Source organism: Poeciliopsis prolifica, unplaced genomic scaffold (genome assembly GCF_027474105.1).
Source record: "Poeciliopsis prolifica strain line A6 unplaced genomic scaffold, Auburn_PproV2 SCAFFOLD164, whole genome shotgun sequence".
Taxonomy (NCBI): domain Eukaryota; kingdom Metazoa; phylum Chordata; class Actinopteri; order Cyprinodontiformes; family Poeciliidae; genus Poeciliopsis; species Poeciliopsis prolifica.
The window spans coordinates 352909-367432 of record NW_026562539.1 but is presented as its reverse complement, the minus strand read 5'-3'; the positions used below and the strand labels follow the sequence as shown (position 1 = coordinate 367432).

The following is a 14524-nucleotide window of genomic DNA, read 5'->3' as shown; positions in this document are numbered from 1 at the left end:
GTCCAAAAACACAGGGTCAGAGAAGACTCAAGGATCCAGCAGGGAAAAAGTTACAGAAAGGAATACATTCACACAGGCTGAAACCAATTCAAGGGGAAGGATGACACAGGAGAGATAAATAATCAAATAACAAAAGAAAAAAAAAACTTGAAACGAACCAGGACCATGACACAAATATGTCAGTAACTGATAAATTAGAAAAACAATAAAAAATAAGAGTTTTTTTTGTTTGTTTGTTGTTTTTTTGCAAAGCATAACTTTGTAAAGATTTGTTTTTCATCTAACTCTAATGTGAGTAAAGGGGAAAAAAATATAATTATTGTTAACATACTGATGTTAAATAAATAAAAAATGCCATATGATAACAGTGCAATTAGAGGATTTCTAATACTTCTTATAATTAAATAATATCAATAGGAACCTAACAGCAGTCCCACTTCTTCTGAGCTGATATTGGCAACTTTGTGGATGGGGCGAGGAAATGTGGGGGGTTCACCAGAAAGGTGGTTCGGCCAACCTGGCAAGGAAAAAAAAAGAAAACATAAAGCATCAGTAGTATCAGAATAACAATCAAATTGGAGAAGAAAGGTGGATAATGAGATTTCATTTAGGATATTTGGATTGTTTGTGAATTTGTAGGAAAGACAGAATTGTGAAAAAAGTTGAAATTTTACTGAACACATCCTCAGTCTCATTTGTGGTCGTTGGTCCTGAGAAGAACATTACCCACATTCAACATCTGTGAATGTGGGATTCTTTCCATTGTCTGATAAACAGCCTGATAGCAAATACCTACCTGATTCGCTAGCTCAGCAAGTGTGTGTTCCGTCTATTCAGATGTCTCATGGAGCTCTTTCAGGTGTTTTGTGCCAATCATATGTCCTGCTGTTCCATCTCCACCCTACATAGATGAGTCTGTCACCTTCAAAGATAAAGAGAGAGAGAGAGTCTTGTGCACAAAAAAAGCATACATGAGAAGGGAGAGAGAAACATCTGAAGGAAAGTCAAAGACACACACAAAGTCTAATCAGTCCCTACAGGAGCTTCCATAGCACCAATGGGAAACAGTGTGGCTTCTGTTCAAAGGTGATAACCATAGCAAGAACATCATTTTTTTCATTCTTTTTCAGCCAGCTTCCTTCATGCTGTCCTCCAAAGCAGCATGTGAAGGCAATCCCACTTCTTCTGAGCTGAGTGCCTCTCCACATCAGCCTCATCAGGAGACAACCTGCTGGGAAAAACTCTTCTTTGCTTAATCTTTTCTTTCTTCCTTTATTTTCTTGGTTTCTTTATTCTTGCTTTCTTTCTTTGATTTTTCTCTGTTCTTTTCTTTTTCTTTGCTCCCTACCCTTCTTTCTACTGTATTGCCTGCTGGGAGTGTTGGTTAATTACTAAAGTATTGAAGAACCCCTTACTAGATTAAAACACACTGTTCCCAAGTTATTCATTATTTGCAATTTCGGGCAAAATAAACAAAAATCTAATGGTACATGGTTTGGGGTATTGCAGTGCTATATGCAGATATATGCTGTAAATCTGCTTTAAAAGCTTTAAATACAGCTGGTTGCTTGGTTTCTTTCGCAAGATCTGGCAACACACTGTGCTTGCTGTATGTCGTGAGTCTGTGAGATTGTGGAAGAGTTGTCTCTGTATGACATACATGTATGTCATACATGTATGTATTTCTTTCAATACATGAAAGAAAAGTTTTTGATCTTTTCTTTTCTGTATTGTTTGTCAAATATCTTTATTTCCACTGACTCTATATCTTCATTTTTATTTTTAACACTTACAACGCTGTTTACGGGGATGGGGTCTTCAGGGGTGATGAGAATGGGATTCAGATTCAACCTAATCTATCAATTCCAGTTGAGACAGTTCTCCTGGTTGTTGGTGATTTTGTTAGCCAAATCAATTTATTGCTTCAAGAATGAATAATAGAGTGGTGATATTTTTGAAAGAGGACTGTTTTGCGACTTAGCTGCTTGTTGTCCTGAATGTTCATCCCTAACAATTTCAAATCTCTGCGTTTGATGTAAACATGACAATCAAACATTTTCAATCTTTTCGGCGGCATGTATTTATGTTCCTACTACTATCTCCTACTCTCTAAGTCAAATAAATTTAGTGAATTTTATATTTTGAACCTAAATGTGTAAGTTTGTGAAAGATACACTTACAGTAGTAAATTGTGTTAACTTTTCATCAATTTTGTCAAACTGCCAATAGTTGAATAAACTAGAGTTTTGAGGTTAGCACTTAAAAAAAACGAAAGAAGAAAAAGACAGGAGTGGGAACTATTTCCCAGAGTGCTTAGTGGCATGTTTTTGTATCCCGTTGCATCGTGAGTGAGATGGAAGTGTGTACATTGATATGTCTCCTGTGTGTTAAGGCAAGTGCTTATTTTAATTCAACTGACAGTTTGAAAAGCTTCAAGATAATGTTCTATTCACATTAAATGTTTTTGAGCAGAATTCATTTTGATGTTTAATAAAATTCATTATCAGATCAGAAAATTTGTTCATGCAATTTGAAACAAGAATTTAAGTTATTCTATAGTAAAATAAGTAGTTGCATTAACTTGATAATGTTAAAATAGATAAATGTGTGCTCTTTAACTAGGTGAGAGCAGATCGTTTTTTTCTTGCATATTGTGAAATAATTATTTGGTTTAAATTGCAGCATTAAGTCAAAACTCATAATTCATAATTTGATACCGATAGGGCGATATGTGTGGGCATGACGTCGATTTCAAAATTGGTTTGGGGTCAAAAATCCACTTCATTTTTCACTCTGGTGGAGCGGCAGTTGGTGGCAGTTATGCTCTGTGTTTTGGCAGTTGGAAATTTAGCTCGTTTTTCGCTTTTTACATCGCCATCGTAACTCCAATTCTCCATATAATTAATAGCACCCCTCCCGGTGCTGAGCCGCAAATTTTGATACCACTTTTGTGGGTGGAACGCAGCGGTACGAGTTGCATTCCGGTTGATGGAAGAAAAATAATTTTCTTGAATCTTTTCTCAGTGTCTGACATTGCATCTCCTCAGAGAGAAACTATGGCGGGAATTTCCTATGCAGTAATATTATGGCTCCTCCTTGCAGGAGCTTTGTGCTGGAGACTGACCTCTGACCTTACCTTGATGCCCATTAGGTGAAATGCAGAAGGAGAATTAAAGAACAACTGATGCCAGCTTGAGCTCTGGGATCAGTTGCCAGAGCTTGAAATCCACATAGGTCAAAATTGCACAGATCTGGTTACGAGTGCACAAGACGCTTAAGTCTTGCTTCTTTGTTTGACAACCTGTTTATCCAGCCAGCGAACCATTCCGCCACCGAGTGGTCATTTTATTAACCACGCAATCTCATCTATACCACTCTAAAATCCACAAATGTCTATAAAGAATTTTGGAGTATTATAAAATAAGGACTGAAATATTCAATTTTCCAACAAATATAATGTCTTTGTCACTTTGGCACAAGCACAGTGATAAACTTTCAGAGGATGAAAACACTAGATTCTGAGCAAAAGTCATATGACCCAGCTTTCCAACAGCATTTAAACACCCCATTTATGCACAAATCTGAAGCTGTTGGAGCTTGACATGAGTCTCAAAATAATGGTGCACTCGTAACCGTATCTGTGCATAAAGGCAGTTTTGTCTGCGTGTATCAGGCAATTTATTTAACATTTGTAAGCATAAAAGATTTGAATTCGTTATTATCAGATTTATGAGGTTGTAGTTGAATAAGTACCCAGAGAAATCTTCTTTTACTGTTTACAAATCCAGTATTACACACGTACAGGTATTTTGAGTGTGCTTTCAATTAACAATCAACACAAAATAACTATAAAAAGCCAACATATATATTACAATAAGGTCACATCTGCCTGTGTAACCTTTTTAATAATTATGGCTTTTTCATCAGTACTCTGCGTTATGTGAATATGGACCAGGAGACCGGATGATACAAGATGTAGTTTATCTGTATGAAACAGGATATAAAATAATCAGGGACCAGGTTCATCACCGGCAGTACAGCACCTTACGAGGAATAGTATTTTATGTTAGCAACAAACTAACAGAACATTTTACAGGACCGTTACAATGTTCCCAGTGAACCTACCTCGCGCCCATCTCTCATGAACTGGCAACGAGATATCCATGTTCACTATATTTAACATTGCCAACCACCAGGAGGGGGTGCTGTTTCACCCATTACACCTGAACCCAAACTTGGAAGTAAAGACAAATGGAATTCTGTACAATATTAACTACGTTACACCTGCCAGGATGCATAACATCATGTCTGATCAAAGACCAGTTCTAATAGGAGGGTAGGAGGAGGTATTTTTTATATATGCTAACTCTCCCTGTGATGTTTTACGTGTGATATTAATTTATCAAATCAGACATGATCAACAAGATTTGACTTTTTGGACAAAAGCAATTTTAATGTCAAAATGAAATCTGATTTCTTCAAAATAATGGCAATTACTTAAAAATATTTAACATAAAATAAGTAAGTGGACACCTCTGGCTGGAATCAGTGTGGATGGCTCTACAGTGTCTGAAGTCTGCATACTTTCTGCAGTCATATGATCTCCATTCCACTCATTGCAAGAATACTCGCAACTGGACCTCTGTTGAATTAAGTCAGAGTAAGTTCACACACTTTATAGGGTGTTAATATCCGTGCTAAATTTAGTGTTCAGATTTCCATTTTGATTGTCATTGTTTTGTAGATATGAAAACAATGACAATGTTGGCATATTAGCATTAAAGAATTTTTTGTCAAAAAAGCTAATTTTTGACAACTTGATTGTGAAAACAATAAAAGGGTTAAATATCCAAAGGGCTGAATACTTTTTATGTAAAAATGTATTCTGAATGTAATGTCAGACAGTGTGAATAAATCGTGTGTTGATAGAAGGCTTCTTCAGGTTTTTAGGACTTCTAGATTTAACAGTTTCCCTGTTGCAGTATCTCCAGGATGTGTGTGAACTGTGTGTCTAGAGTACAACAGTCTGCACAACTTTACAGTGCTGTCTCAAAAGCTCCTAACACAGGAAAGGAAGACACTGACAAGTAGATCACTGCAGAATATTTATTGTCTTCATTTTGTTTTACATAGAAACACATGAAAACGACTGAACAGAAGCAGGAACAACACACGCATGTAATGTGAAGTTTCTGCTGCTGTGTCATAAAAACTGGTGTGAGAGATCTCCAGGGTTTATGCAGAAAACAGATCATAACGGGCCTTTTACTTGAGATTTGAAGGAAATCTCAAGTAAATCAATGCGACTAAGATAAACGCATGAATGAGTTTCTCTAGATCTCTAGAGTTTCTCTAGATCTGGCTGAGACATTAGTCCTCTAATCCTGGAGATGTTCTTCAGGTGATAGAAGGCCGATTTTGTTACTGTCTTTATGTGGCTCTGGAGGTTCAAGTCCAAGTCCATCACTACTCCCAGGTTTCGGGCCTGATTGTTAGTTTTTAGTTGTAATAACTGAAGCTGTGCATTGACTTTAGATCGTTCCTCTTTAGGTCCAAAAATAATGACTTCAGTTTTATTTTTGTTCAGTTGGAGAAAGTTTTGGCACATCCACATATTTATCTGCTCTAAGCATTTATCAGTGATTGGATGGGTTCAGCGTCACCTGGTGACATTGTAATGTAGAGCTGTGTGTCATCGCATAGTTGTGGTAGCTAATATTATTACCTTTTATAACCTGAGCTAGTGGGAGAATATAAATATTGAATAAGAGGGGTCCTAGGACTGAACCTTGGGGTACCCCACATGTGACCTTTGACCTCTTTGATGAGAAGTTTCCAACTGAAACAAAGAAATTCCTGTTCTTTATGTAGGATTCAAACCAGTCGAGCACCGAACTGGAGAGTCCAACCCAACTCTCCAGTCCATTCAGCAATATGTCAAAAGATGCACTGAGGTCCAACAGAACCTGGTATGAAGTAATCACATACTTGAGAAACCATGTAATCCGCTCCCCGCAACAACGGGAGGAAAGAATATAAATATGCAAGGAACGGAGAGCTGGGGTTCTTCGTCCCCGGCAAGTGGATCGAGCAACAGCAGGCAAGGAAACCAACAGAGGAGCTTCGCACCGGACCCAGAGGGAAGACAAGCTGACACTCCGCTGGAATAACTTTGGCTCCTGATTCAACTGAGGCTCCACTCTCAACCCAAATAGATCTCAAGGGTCATAACTTCTGGATATAGGTAGTTAGAGCTAGACGAGTCTCTCTCCACACCAGCTTAGCCAGATTGTCCCTCTCAGGCCTTCTGCAGGGTAATACCCAGGTTTCAGGAACTTTCCGGACCCGTTAGATGGAGAGCTGGTCAGTAGTCAGTCCAGAGGAGTTGTGCGGATTAGGGCGGGGCTGGCTATTGCGTAATAACCAACAGCTGTCAACTGAAACCCACATGTTGTCAAAAACAACAATTTAGATATCTGTATCAGATATCTATTTATTGTTTATAAAGCAGTTATCAGGTGAAACCACTGCATTTTCATGGCAACAATCAAAAAGCAGAGAAAATCTATCAGATGGTTTGTCATAATCAGGGATCTGTTTGGAATAGTAGTAGCTGAGATGTTAACTTAGCTGAGAAAGTATTTCATTAACTAAACAGCATATTCCTGTGTATTAATTCACAAACACATATAGTAGATGCATTCAAAAAAACTCTGCAGACAAATAAAAAGGTTAAAATTCATAACGGTATTAGTATTGTAAGCGGTCTATAACATTATAAAAATTAAGTCTAAAATACATTTCCATGAATCTTTTCTCAGTGTCTGACATTGCATCTCCTCAGAGAAGAAGACTTACAACAAGACAGAAGACTCGCTCCATCACAGCACTTTCCTTTGTCTGGTGCCACAGAAACCTTCATCCACTAAACGCCTGTTGCAGATACTGTGCTCAGAAACTTGGAAGACAAGAAATCTTCTAGCACACATCTACTTCAATTTCAGTCCTCTTCAGAGAGGATGTCCACATTACTTATTACCTGCCCTGACAGGGTTGACATGCATGTTTCTCTAAGAATTCTGGGATTCTAACTAATTCTACATTGACAGATCAGGGAGATGTAAGAATAAACTTAAAACTGCATTTTAATTTGAAAGACTTGGCTAAAAGTCACTCTCCAATGGGGTAGCTGGCAATAGTTGGTCACTAAAGTATTGAAGAACCCCTTACCAGATTAAACCACATTTTAAAATTCAGGAAACTCTTAATTCCATAAAGTCTGAAAGTGATTGAGTTCCAGGTTTTCCCCCAAATCACTAATTTTTCTGAAGGCATTATCCCAAATTATCCAATCTTGTGAGCTTCAACAATTGAATGTTATAGATGTGTCATGTTTCACACTATTCCAGACAGTTGTATGTAATGTGCTATACTATTTGAAAGAGGATTTTGGTAATATACCTCTGCTTTAGTCACAGACTCAAAGACAGTTGGCATTAAAACAAAAACAAAAACAGAAGCAAGTTCCAATGGAGACCAAAATTAATTCATGGAAATATTAAAGGAAAAACGGAGGCTGGTCTCTAAGAGCAGAGTTGGAAGTCGAAAAATGTGTAAAATGTAGAAAAGGTTTCCAGCAAAAGCTTTTTTTAATAATGGAGAGAAACCATGAGCTTTTGCGTCAGAAGACAAAAAGAAACCTTTCTGTGAATGCGAGGATTTTAAATGCAGAACAGTTTTCTACATTCAGCTTAAGTTAGATTTAAAGCCTTTACAAAAATTAATTCTTGAAAATGTCATTGTAATTTGACAAAAATTTTACAAGAAAGAGCTCCACAGGTCTTAATAAAACTTGAGACACAGTTTTATGGATGATTGTATGTATATTAAATACAGATGTACAGAATGTTGGCAGGTTGACCTGTAACAGGGTTTCTAAAAAAAAGGCTGGATGGTTTGCAACAGGTTTCTGAAGGGAAATGACAATTCATAGGTTCTAGTGTAATAAAAGATATCTCTTAGGAACATCATATATTTTTGAGACATTGACAGGAAAAGCTACATCTAGGAAACTACACATCTGTGCTGGGGCCTAGAGTCAGACTGGGAGAAGTTGACAATGGAGGCTGTGTTCACCAACAAGGACTGGGTTCTCCCTGGGTTCTCCCTGGGTCCAGAGCTTCTGTCAAAGCTTCAGATGAACTTGCTTCTGCAGTGTCAGTAGAGCTCTCAATATCCTGAAGAAACATGTACAGGATCAGATCAGTCAAAATACACCCCAAAAAATCTTCTCATATGTTGTTGATTAGGATTTTGTGGCCAGGTGTTAAGAGTTAATTTGTGCTAGCTTATCATTAAAGATGCACTGACACAGGGCCGTGCATAGACTAGTAAAGGGGCAGGTGCTAAAAAAAAAAGGGCACATCAAATCACATTTCAGGACAGAATATTAACAAAGTCACACAGCTCTCAGAGTTTAATTAACAATGATAGATTACAAAATTGTGAGACATACAATCAAAGAACATCTGCTTGGGTTGCTGTACTTGCAGTGGAGATGAAGACGGTCCATTCAGAAAAAACAGAGCTGCATCAAACTTTAACGTGGAACTGCAGGAAAAAAACAAAAGCAAAAATGTAATTAATGTATGTCACTATGAGAAAAGACTACTCTATTTGTGTTTTAGTGTATTTTGTAAGTACCTATGTACATTTTCTTCAATCTTTCCTCTTCTTTTTTTCTTGTCAGTTTCTCTTTTCTTTTCTTTTTCTTTTTCTGTGTTGAGTGAAGTCTTATTTATTTCAGTCTCTTGCCTTTTAACTGTTTAAAAACAAATTTCAAACTTTTAAGCATTTTTTGCTGTTTTTGTTCTCTTTTGTTCATAGCAACAGTTTTCTGTTGGTCATGTCTTGAAGAATGTTAATAACCTCACTGTGAATGATTGGTACAGTTGACCCAGTTGGTCAACAATCCACTGCCTTTCTTTTTTGTTTCTGACGTCTCTCTTTACGTGGCGTCTTTGAACTGAAAAAAGCAAAACAAAGAATTATGATCAGAACACTATAATAAACCACACTACCAATTCTTTACCCTTGTGTTTAAACCAATATGTTTTTCAGTCCATAGCATAACAATATTAATTTAAGAGAAAATGAGACCTCTCCTATGGAGTTCAATTTGTTTCACAATTATTCAATTCAAATACTAACCTCAATTAAATAATATAAAATTGTGATCAAGACATTTTGAATTGTAACATTTTTTTCAACAAAAAAAGTTTAACTTAAATTTTTTTTTAAACTGAAATCACAATTTTTTATCTCATGACTTAAAAAAATTATTTGCAAAACAAACAAACTTATTTGCGCATGTCAGAAATCTTTGCTTGCTATTCAAAGTTTTGCTTGTGATTCTCACATGAGGTCTGGGGAGAGCCTAAAATCAAAACCAAAGATTTCTGATGTGTGCAAATAAAAGTTTATGTTTGCTCCTTCATTAATGAAATGCTTTTATTGGACAGAAACAGTTTGATTATTACATACATTATATCTATCATGGTAGTTCAGGATGAGTTATTTTTAATTCTAAATGAATATCCTTGTTGGACTTTTATTTAAATTCTCCTTCAAGATACATTTACCTAATACATCATTCACCAAAGAAAATTAGAAAATCGGACATATATCCATTATGGAGATGATAGGTTTTGGACGGGCGGTGTGCCCCTATTGCATAAGTAATACTGAAGAATGACTGCTGTCATTAACAATACAGGGAAGCTATAGTTACCTTGCTTTGCTAGCAAAGTCATTAGCTAGCAGCTAGCTCATAGCACAACAACAGCCTAATGTCTGATGATAAAAATACTGGATCGATAGATAAGAACAGCTTTTCCTCACCTGTCTGTCTCCTCCCGCTCAGTTTATTCAGAGAAAGGCGGACTTAGAGACTTATATTCTCTAAGACGCCTGTCTTGTTATATTTCATTTCTGCTTAAACCGCGACTCCGTGCTGAAGGAGAAACGATACAACATTTAACGTTTTCCGTTAACTGACAAGTAGCAAGCCGACTCCAGTGTTTTCACCAAAAATATTTTTTTTCAGTTCACCAAAAGCTGTTTTGTAATCTGGAACGTCGCTAGCTTGAGCTCCGCAGTTAGCCGCCTTATCTCACCGCGCGAGAGGCAAGTGCGTCGTGCGTCACGGGCAAAAGGTCAAAGGTAACAATGTGACCGGAGGGCTTATTGTGTTGTTTTTCTTGCAAAGTAATAATAATAATAATAGTAATAATAGTAATATAGTAATAATTGTAGTACATGTGTAAGGAAAAAAAAACACCAAAAGGGCACTTGGGGCCATGGAGCAAAAGGGGCAGGTGCTCAAGCCCCCAAAGCACCCCCCTCTGTACGCGCCTGCACTGACAGAAGATTTCAGGCTGATTTCTAGCTTCTAGTATTTGTAAAATTTTCTATCAGTTTTAGATTTAACTTATGATTTAAAATATGTACGTCTAAGCTTTCTGGTGTGAGTAAATATTAAATATGTTATAACAGATGCCAAAGTAATATCACACCAGTTGTGTGAGAGATTGAGAGTCTTTGTAGAACAAAGTTTTACAATAGAGTAATTATATTGTAGTTACTAATGCATTATCAGCACAGTTAGCATAGCTCATTGTGTATTCCACAGAAAATGTAAGCAGTTCCCTTAACAAAACAGTTCTAACAAAAATCCACAGAGACAAACCTCTAAGATCTGCTCATTTATACATCTGAAATAAAGATGGAAATATTTCAAACACGTGAGCATTCAAAATCAAACCTGAACTGAGTGGCATGGAGCTCTGAGTGAGGGCTTAGAAAGCTATGCATCAACTAAGTGCCAAAAAATTCCTACATGGTGAAACACAACAGTGGTATGTGCCACTATCTGGTTTGGTTCTATTTTCAAGTAGAACTGTCACTCAAGACACTACCCTAGGCTAAAGGTTCTTTCTCTGTGCGCTATAGTGTGCCTCTTCCAGACTGGATCGCAATAAATGATTTCATTCAAATATTCACACCACAAAGGTTGTGTGCTGCCTTTTAAACCATGTGACAGACTCATAAATAGAATTTTCAAGATAACAGTTGTGTGTTTAAATATTATTTTAGCAATTAAATCAAAGCAACATAGTGGCAAATTACATCAATGTAAAAAGATGTTCAAGAAATACCCAGTGAATCCAGAGAAAACTATGTATGCATATTTCAACAGTTCATTAATGAGTAGTTTTCTCTATGCATTCTGCCACAAATGGCCGATTAAGGACATCTATATATATATATAAATATGATCTGAAATAAAAATTAGTTTAAACATTTGGCTTCACAAACTATCTCTAATGGCAACATCACACACTCCAGTTCACAAACACTACTACATGTGTTTGTGAACTGGAGCAACAACACCAGTTCATGTTTCTGCAAATCAGCGTAAAGGGGCTGCCTGTCGAGTCCGTCTCTTTACCTATGTTTTAAGGCCACTTGTAACAGGGCAGAAAGTCTGTCAACAATGACAGATATTAAAAGCTCAAACCACAGCAAATTTTCAGCCTTCATGGTCTAAACTGATCAAGCTGAACTCTGAATTCTCTGTGCATCTCTATTTATTGTAGAGATGCACAATAAAAGATTGGCCTGTTTGGCCAATGTTCAACCAAGCATTACGGGACCAAATAAATCAGAATCGGTGTCTGGTTCTGTTACTGCATCAGAACCACTTTTAGGATTTGACAATGGAAAATTCCTACATGGTTTACAAAAACTTTTGACAAAATTTGATGACTGGATGTATCCTGCTGAAACCAATCAAAAGGACAAAGAATGTTCTTGTGTTACCTTTCCATCCTCTGCAGTCTGACCAGCACCTAGGCCAGTCACTACTTCCTTCTCCTCTGAAACAACAAGCTCTGCTTTCTAACACCAAGAGAAAAAAAATTAGGTTTCATTCAGTGAATGTTCAACTGACATTCATTCAATGAATGTCAGTTGAACAAACTACAATCCCTGCCTGACAGTGCCATCTAGAGGAAGAAAAAATAACTGACGCATGTGCTGCTTGCCTCAAACAATGGAACTGAAAACAGTAGCAACAGAAGAGATGTACAAGCAATGAATGAAGGAATTGTCCGTACAAATTTTGGAACAGGTTAAGGAGGTGAAAGTAACAAAGAGAGCAAAGAAACCCAGAACAAAGTTTAGTCATGCAGCTTTCAGAGGAAGGAGAATTGGGAGTATTGTGAGCGCTCTCATCTGTTTTTCAAGTTTCTTTTCACTCACTTCTTAATTATGTTTCCTAAACATACAGCCTTGTCTATGCCATGTCTAGCCCATATTCAATGTGGCAGCTGACCTTCAGTTGACAAAGAACACCAACATGAGAAGAAATTAACTAGAGTTCAGTAGTACAGAGAAATAGTGAGAGAGTTTCAACTGTAGTCTTCTGTACCTCAGGTGAAACTCCCAGGAAAGATTCCCAGAGCCACCAAAATACACTTCCACCATTATCCTCCATGCTCAGCTCCTCACTGCTTTTATTCTCTGAAATTTCTTCAACCGGGAGCTCACCATGCTGCTGGCATGGAGACATGCTCTTATGAAGTCAGACAAAAGTGGGGTCTAAGGGTCAAGAGCAAACCAGAAAAACTAAGCTACTAATGTCATTGAAGATGAAGTTTCCTAAGTGAACAGCTGCAATGATTTGTATGTGTATGTGTATCTCAGTCAAGTTTTTTCCTCTTCCCTCTCCTTTCAATTACAAACTTTGATGTATCTCAGAATTTTATGTAAAAAATCAACACTAAGCGATGAAGTATAAATTCCTGCAGGGTTTTCAAAAATTTTTGACAAAGAAAAATCTGGAAAGTATGAGTTACACTTGGATTCAGTGCTTAATTTGGTGACCTGAAATAACAGCTAGTGCAACAGCTAGTTTTTCTTCAGGAGCCAACTAATCAGCAAACATTCCAGCAGTGTGTTTTTTCCTAGAAGACTTCTGAAGTATGTTCAATAACAATAAAGAACAAACATCATCATGAAGACCAAGGAACACAGCAGGTTACAGAGGGAGTTGTGGAGACATTTAAAGTAGGGTTAGGTTTGAAATCAATTTCCCAGGCTTTTAACAGAGCTCTGAGAAGTTCATCACCTGGCCCTAATGTAAAACATGCATACGCACAAGAAATGCGTCATTGTTATAGTACAAATACTTATTCATTTCTGTTAATAATATTAAGTATGTCAGCAGTCAGTTTACAAAGTATTTCAGTCGTTGACCACTTGGGGTCAGTATCACTCCACAAATGACAAAGGTTGAATGATGAGCAGAGCCAGTATGTCGCCAGTAGGGAATGCACTATATGCAACGCATAGGGGCGCTGCACTAGAGGGAGCGCAAAAACGATGTGGAGAATTTTTTGTCGTCAGCATTTTATGTACTTACCCGCTGTTTGTATATGAAATTATCAATAGCAGAGGGATGTAACCTTTTTAATTATTATGGCTGTTCGTCAGTACTCTGCGTTGTGTGAATATGGACCAGGAGACCGGATGATACAAGATGTAGTTTATCTGTATGAAACAGGATATAAAATAATCAGGGACCAGGTTCATCACCGGCAGTACAGCACCTTACGAGGAATAGTATTTTATGTTAGCAACAAACTAACAGAACATTTTACAGGACCGTTACAATGTTCCCAGTGAACCTACCTCGCGCCCATCTCTCATGAACTGGCAACGAGATATCCATGTTCACTATATTTAACATTGCCAACCACCAGGAGGGGGTCTGTTTCACCCATTACACCTGAACCCAAACTTGGAAGTAAAGACAAGTGGAATTCTGTACAATATTAACTACGTTACAGGGACAGCACTGACTAGCTGCCCCTGCCCTCCTGCCAGCTGCTCTCTCTTCTCACACAGCTTCGACAATGAACTGAGGCGCGTTTCTTTTCTTTTTTTAAAATTTGAATTGTATAAGTACACTCGTACGAGCTCCCAAGGGCACATGGGGAATTTTTTATTTATTTATTTTTTGCGTTCCCTCGCAAAACCTTTGCGATGCGAGGGAACGCAAAAGAAAAAAAGTCCCCATGTCTCCAAGGGGGCTCCGTACACTTGAGCACAGGGAGCTAAAGATGGGCGGCAGAAAAAAACTCCTGGGCTCAAAACAGAAGAGAGAGACCATACCATACCAACTTTATTTATAAAGCACTTTAAAACAACCACAGCTGATACAAAGTGCTGTACATAAAATAGATAAAAACAAATAAAAACTCTTACAGTTTAAAACAAACAATGTAAAACTAGATCTCGCTGGAGTTGAAAGCCAAGTAAAATAGATGGGTTTTAAGACGAGCTTTAAAAATGGACAGTGAAGGAGCCTCTATAACCTGCAAAGGCAGGTCATTCCATAGCTTAGGACCCACGACAGAGAAAGCCCTGTCCCCTCTGAGCTTCCGTCTAGATCTCGGTACCT

General features: G+C 37.6%; 2 long non-coding RNA genes across 2 annotated transcripts; both read right to left on the bottom strand.

The window, feature by feature from the left end:
* Nucleotides 1-426: 426 nt before the first annotated feature.
* On the bottom strand, nucleotides 427-13607 carry LOC129356298 (uncharacterized). Its single transcript, XR_008605391.1, has 3 exons — nucleotides 13484-13607; nucleotides 797-922; nucleotides 427-517 (listed from the first exon to the last, which is right to left on the bottom strand). It is a non-coding gene; the product is annotated as an uncharacterized LOC129356298 (long non-coding RNA).
* LOC129356297 (uncharacterized) lies at nucleotides 8693-10337 on the bottom strand. Its single transcript, XR_008605390.1, has 3 exons — nucleotides 9901-10337; nucleotides 8929-9025; nucleotides 8693-8821 (listed from the first exon to the last, which is right to left on the bottom strand). It is a non-coding gene; the product is annotated as an uncharacterized LOC129356297 (long non-coding RNA).
* Nucleotides 13608-14524: the final 917 nt, after the last annotated feature.